The 7,454-nt window shown below is 41.9% G+C and overlaps 1 protein-coding gene across 4 annotated transcripts in view; it reads right to left on the bottom strand.

Moving 5' to 3' along the window:
• Window positions 1-7,454, bottom strand: part of foxp2 (forkhead box P2) — a 100,282-nt gene that overhangs the window by 69,589 nt on the left and 23,239 nt on the right. The window lies entirely within an intron of this gene.

The following is a 7,454-nucleotide window of genomic DNA, read 5'->3' as shown; positions in this document are numbered from 1 at the left end:
TGTCAATTTTGTTATTCTCTCTCTCTTTCTCCTTTCCTCCCCTCTCTCTCTCCCTTGCATGCCACAGATGTTTTTCTTAGTCGCTCCAACAGACAGGAATCTACTGGCAAGAAGAAAGGCTCGGTCTTCCCCAGGAGAGAGGAGTACAAAGCCCCCAGTCTGCACACAACAGATGCAGAAAGCCAGTCCATCTGCCACCAGCTCACTCTGCCACATGGGCCTGAGAGATTTAATACAAGAAGGGACTCTTTTTTTTCTGCCGACATAAGTTTGTGCCATATACATAGAATCAAATACAAACACACAACTAAATCTGGCAGAGATGCAACTCCAAAATTGAATTCAAAGATATACACTAACAGACACACACATGGAGGCATACAGGCAGCAACAGCAAGAGGTTATTGAGAGTGCAAGAACTTTTATGTTTTAAAGAGAGGCACCCAGGGCAACTATGACAGATTTATTTAGGAAAAGATGTAGCCCCTAGCGTGGGGTAAAAACCACTTGAACTTGCAGCTCTGAGCGGTGCACTGGCATGATTTAACAGGCTCTGAATAGCACATTATCTCCCAAGCTCCGCTGGAGCATATTTCAGCCATATGATATCATTATTTAGAGACCAACACAGACCAAAAGATGTAGCATTTTCATTAGTGTCAACTCCCTGAGCTCTGAGGCAGGGAGGGTAAACACTAAACAATCATGGCAGAGTGAGAGAGACAGCGGGAGTTGAAGCAAGTGAGAGAAATAGAGAGAGGGGATGACAAGAGTGCAAAAGCAAGCAAGAGAGAAAAAAAACAGTGACAGAGAGAGGCAAAGGGGGCTAACATTAAACAACTGCTGTTAATTGCTCTAAGCATCCACATTATGCCAGTAATTTCCCCATTTCTCTTTCAGCGATAAGGGCTTCAGGATAGAAAGCTCCTTTAGCCCCTTTAATAAACTACTCAGAGTGCCTCACTGGAAAAGACAAACAAGAGGCCCCTGGCCTTAGAAACATTTGCTTCACTAGGGGGAATGCTATGCCTAATTCTACACATCTGTGACAATTGTGCGCCTCCTCCCTTCAGGTATTTATTCCCTACGTCTCTTCTTCCAGTGCTTTCTGCTGCCAAGGTCAACGGAGACAAACAGGCCCACCAGCGTCCTGATGTGGTGGCAGCAGAACAGGAAAAGGAGAAAGAGAGATAGACATGTGTAGTGGGTACAGTGGGGAGGGGTGAGGGTGGCAGCAGCTGGTTACCAACCCTGGCAGGAGCAGCAGCAGTGGGGGAGCAGTGGATCTGTGATGCAGTGCAACGCCGTGACAACGATGGCGACGGATGTTGCTTCCCTTCTCCCGGCACTGCTATCATTTTCACAGTTTACACACACACACACACACACACACACACACACACACACACACAAACACACTACCACTAACTATTAATTTTCAATTAAAGCCACAGTTAAGTGCATTGCCTCTGGTACATTTGACAAAGTCAAGCGCCTATAACAGGTTTCCCTCTGCATTTCTGCCACCATCACTTCAGTGGTACCAAGAGCCATGAGGCTCGTCAGTCAGAGGCAGCCCAGCCTTCAGCCATATGAATCACTCCTCATTAACCCTTTAACAACCATTAGATGGAAACGTGCACGCTAGTGATACAAATGAGTGAAATTTAGAATAGAAATACGCTTTGTACGTGTTTAAATTAAAAGCATGCATGACCTTTTAAATATACACAAGTGGAATGAGGACAAAAGACAAAGAGAATGGCACAGGGAGACAAAGAATGTGGCTTTTCTCTGACTGAGTGTTGTTTTTATTGAAGCCCAAGTGCCAAGAGCATCAATGATGCATTGGAAGGTTATCCATTTGACTTCCCTCCTCCCTCGTCCATTCTCACATTTAAGAGCTAGTCAGACAAAATGAAGTGATTTTACTGTCTGTTAAAATATGCTCAACTGCCCTTAAAAACTCCAACACAGTGATAATCACTGAATCCAAAGAGCAAAACACCACACACATGGCATAGAGCACACACATCAGCACCGTTCATTAGTTGCCACACAAATGTTACACAAGCACGATTCATGAGCCACTTAGTCCTGCCTACAGATAAATAAATAAAAAGCCAAATAAGGCATAATGAAGGGGTAGGGCTCTTTTTAGTCCTGGGCAATGTTGATCACATGATATGTTGCTTATGGCCAGAGAGCAGAGACCATTACGGACCGGTGATTATATAAGTGGTTGAAAGGCAGCACCATTTTAATATACTGTACTTAAGCACCAGGGTATCCATGGCAACTTGCCCTGCACCGTGCATTCAGAAAATCCCTAATGAAATGCCTATTAAGTGGCTGATAATGACAATGTCCAAATATATTTGCATATGTATTTCACTGCAAAAAAAATGAGAGCCGTGAATAAAAAAATAAAAAAATAAATAAAATAAAAAGATAAAGTGGGGCCTGATTACTACAATCACAATAATAAATATGGTGATTCTGTTTTGTTTGTTGTTTGAAAATTGCAGTTCTTCTCAGAAATATACCATTTCTAAAGCAGTGAATAAGAGAAATGTAAGACTTGGTGATCTGGTCTACAAAATAACTATATATACACAAGTATAAAATATACATATACAAATAAAACTTTATATAAGGAAAAATAAAAGTAGCAGCGATGGGTGTCAATTGAGGCCTCATTGCCTTGGGAGTCTCCACATGTGACTTCCATTTGCGACTTTGGCTGAGTGCCCAACAGGACATCCCTGAGAGAGTGTTTGCTTGACTCAATATCAACAGCCCGAGTAAGCAGCTCGGCCTCGGGTTCCTACTGAAAATAAACCAGGCTGTACGTTCACTGGGCCCAGAAATATCAACATGCGCTGCAAGGAGCCACGTATAGCACTCAGCAGCGTTCCGCTGGTGCCTCTCCAAGGCTTAATGATACCTGCACCTCCCCTCCAGCTGCTTCTGCAGACGCTGCTGCTACACACAGACAGCAGGCGGGCGGGAATTAAAGTATACATTACAGCAGAAAAATAAAAAGAGATCGAAATGACAGAAGTCAGACAGTTCAAGCTGACCGGGCCTCTTGAAACGAAGGAGCTGGTAGACTAGCGACAGACACTCCACGTTAAATTGGCCCTCCTGCGCCTCCTCTTATTTTCCCACCATCACAGCTGCCTCCGATGCCCTACTCCCCCCTTCCTAAAAAAAATAGCTTTTCTTCAAAAGCATATTTGAATTAAACGAGTTGCTGAAATCAAAGGCTCGGCTGAGCAGGGTAAATTTAAACAAGCGCGGCTCACAGCAGTTTACCTGTACAGCAGATTGGAATTAGATGAAAGAGCAGAGCATGGCAACTTCCCCCTTTTTCACAGTAGTAGATATCATGCAGTAAAGGTGGCTGCAGTTCAAATTAATTCCTTCTCACAGAAAAACTACATGCTACAGAGTTTTTTTTGTTATGTTCCTGGCCACTGAGATGTCATCAAGATGAAGGAACAGATAAAAAAAAAAAAAAAGTGAGATACAATTGTTGTTTCACACATTCAGATTTCCTGTTAGCGATTCATCTGAAACCCATTTATGACAGTGATCTGTAGTGTCTGAGAATCCCACAGCTCCAGCTCTGCCAAAGACATTATCTTTCCCAGAACCATGGCTACACAGTTGAATAGCAGCAAGACAAGCTCCACTAGCAGTCAAAAGAGCACAACACCTGTATATGCTATGCAACAACCGCGATCTCAGGTCAATGGAATCCTGTCAATGTGTTTGCAAGTAGCAATGAAAAATACTTCCATGCGGGATGACAGAAAAATTAAACACCGACCGTGAATTAGATAATGGAGAAAAGTTTGGGAATGATCTCCAGAAGCTATTGATGCATGGAGCGTTCTGCTGGAGAGTGGACTTCAGAGTCCTCTGATTACCCCTGACTTACTGCTGACACATTGGCTATCCATTCATGACTAAAACACCATTCAACTCGACACCAATAACACCTAAAAAAAAAAACCCTGATCAAATGAATTCAGGAAAACGGCATTCCAGCAAAGAATAATAAACTCATTATATGGAAATTTCAAACTCTTCTATTCTCCACACCGCGGCTAATTCAAACCTAATTTTTACTAGCCACTAATTTGAGGGCATAAGGCGGGGGATAGGAATTACATCTGGAGGTAATTCATTGTGTGGAACTGAGCCCAGTGGAGGCTACAATACCCCCCCCCCCCATCCCGCCTCCACCAAAAAAAAAAAAAAGAAGAAAAAAAACAGAGACAGACAAGACATAAAGAAGGAACTATTTAGGTGAGTGCAACTTCCGGAGCACTGAAACGACACTTTCACAAAAATGTTTTCATTGCGCTGTCACCAGACACAGGCTGCAGAGGATATAGGTGCTGCAGGCACAGAACGAGAGACCGACAAAGACACTGATAAATAGGAGAGAGAGGGAGAAAGATTTTTAGGAAACTTATTATACAGTTTTGGCTCCTCCAGACAGCTGCACTGTTAGAGGATTTGTTAAATAGCCAAAGATGTGGAGTCTAAGGAAGGGTGTGTGTGGGGGAGTTAATTTGGACTCTACAGTTGGGTGTTGTGCCCACTCTAAAGTCTCAGAGTTTATGAGGACGTCTCCCTCTCAAGTGACCAGCTACATCTGGGCTGCCTAAGTGGGGTGTCTAATAAATGGCACACTTTTCCAATGATCTGCAATTTCAAAGCACTGAGTAAAGGGTATCCAGCTGTATCAATTTCACTGTATGGATGCAAAGTTAAGAGTTATTTGCAAGGAAGTTTTTGTGAGGAGAAGACTTGAAGTGAACGTATTTGAAAGATTTTTCTTGATTACACCAAAGAAAGTCACACTGATCAAATTGGGAGAATGAAATAAAGTTTGGCTCCCAACAACCAGGCACAGCGGGAAAAAAAATCCCTGCAGGAGGACATTAGCATGTGATAGAGTAACTTGCCTCAGTCCCTTCCACATCCGAACACCCTGCTCTCTACTTCCATCCACTGCCACCCCTCCAACACTAAATGTGTTTTCCAAATGAAAATAAACGGAGTCCGACTGGTTTGAGGCAGTCATACTCGGGAATATGAGATCAAATAAAGGCTTCTGTGGAGGCTGAAAGGAGAAATGAAATGGCTTCTGAGGGGAGATGTACCGAGTAATAAAATTACTCCTTCATATCTTCCTAAACAGCACATGTTCCCCTGGAGTAGGTGAGGGCTTCTCTTTGGTCAAAGACAAGTATGCAAGTGGCAATTTTTCCGTCAGGGAAGATTCCCTGATACACTTCTTGGGTCTTGGCGCGCTGCAATTTTCTTGAAAACGAGAAACTATTTCAGCAACAAGTTAAGCGGAACTTTGGAAGTTTCACTTTGATGATGTGCTGGTACACGCTGTCATTGAAAGGTTCCATTAAATTGGAACAGCAAGATGATTCATAAGCCTACTGCTTTTCAATGAGTTTAAACTAGGCTGAAATGTTCGGACGAACGATTGTATTTTATACTAAAACATACAGTTGACTTGGAGCTGACCATGATGTCACTACTTGAATTGGTTAGCTATTCCGGTTATACAAGCACCATTCCATTTGGCATTGGGGGAAATTTGCCTCAAAAGTATGAATCTAACTACTTAAAATCATGCAATTGATTTGTATTCTTAAAAAGCTGGTCACAATAATATTCTGATGGGCTTTTTTGCTATGGCAGAAGAGCTATATTAAAGGAAATTTGCAATTGGAGAGAATACATTATAATTCATTATACAGTAGCTATTAAACCTTCAGTAAAAATGCTTTAGTACAAGGATTGAGCCACTTATCATACCTACTCACTACCTTTAAAAGCTGTCCAGGTTCAGTACTCTGAGTGGCAAAAAAGCAATCGCTCACGCCTTTGAAAATAGGACTAGATGTACAATTTATCAAAACAGAAAAAGGCTGGCAGGGATTTCAGAGAATCAAGAGTTGTAACTGTTTGTTCAAAAATCACAGGAAAGACTGCAATTTATGGAATTAAAAAAAAAAGAAAATTCCGCCGACACCATTTTTAAAAGTTATCAACAGAGTGGTTTGGCTTATACTGTCCACAAATTGCTTCAGGAAATTGAAATAAGAAAAAGTGTATTGTTCACAAAATTGATTAATCTAGTGAAATATTCACAGTATGCTGCGTGGATCACAATGTTTTATCAAGAACTCGGTGTACCTTTCCAACACTATGGTTGAATGTGTTCTCTTAATGAGCTTAATCTAAGAAAAATTATACAGCAAATCAAATACATTACTTGCAGATGCACACAAGTATCCATGTTTCAGTATGTTTAATGCAGTCTTGGCATGTAATTAAGTAGTTTACAGCTGGTTGATGATGTTTGTGCTGTGAATATGAATTAATTTCTGCCATGAGCAAAATATAGAACTTTATTCTCAGTGACAACCTGCAAGACTGTTGTTTACAAACATATATAAGTGGAAAGCAGACTCATTAGAGATGTCACAACACGAGGCCCCAAAAATAGTGTGTGGAGTGTGCATCAGTGGCTTAAAACACTTGTCAAGCTATCATCATGGCTGACTTTTAATTTACACAAAGGCACCCAATTATACTTGGAGGCAACATTTTCACCACTTTGCGAAACATCATTAACTTTCTCTCTGTATTGCCTTTTGCCCCCGTCGAAGCCAGTTGCCGTCTATTTCGGAAGACGAATGGCAAAGGGGATGTTTCTGACAGCTTAAAAGTACCCATCACCAACTCCCTGCACATCCAGCCCTGAACCTCCCCAAACAAACAGCAGGCTCTACTTCAAATACATAGCAAGACTATTAGGTAATCTTTTCTTTTGTAAACTCTCCCTGAGCCTTGGTGACTAACCTCAATCTCTCCCTGTTCCCCCTCCTGCCTTCAAGCTGACAACACAACACTTAATGCTGCCAGGTCTATGGGATTGCACCATGACGAACGGCTAGAATTGTCTGGAAATGTACACATGCTTTCTTGTGTATTAAAAGAAGTTGTTTGTTGTGATTATGATCTTGATAGAACCAGTTCGGTTTTAAAGTGAGAAGGAAAGAAAAGAGGAGGGCGGCAGCACAAGGGCTCTTTGTTTTGGGACGAGACAAATCCGAGGTTTCCTTTTGGATATTCAATATCCTGCAAGGTACACAACAGAGTTACAGTAGTCTAGTGTCTGGTTTTTGGAGGGGAGGGGTGCAGCAGCTTGCTACTTGTGTCTGTGAATTGTTGCATGCTTCTTAGTCAATTGCTGTGTGGCTTGCGTGAGTCGCTTCCACCAAAGGCTGGGAAATCAATCAATCTGCGAAAAAATACCTCTTATGCCAGATGTGGCACTTGGGAAAAAAAAGAAGAAAAAAAAGACTTAAAAGACTTGCTTGTCTTAGGGACTCTTAGGGTCCGAACAGTAT

This window comes from Sander vitreus, chromosome 23, assembly GCF_031162955.1.
Source record: "Sander vitreus isolate 19-12246 chromosome 23, sanVit1, whole genome shotgun sequence".
Classification (NCBI taxonomy): domain Eukaryota; kingdom Metazoa; phylum Chordata; class Actinopteri; order Perciformes; family Percidae; genus Sander; species Sander vitreus.
This window is presented reverse-complemented; position numbering and strand designations above follow the sequence as displayed.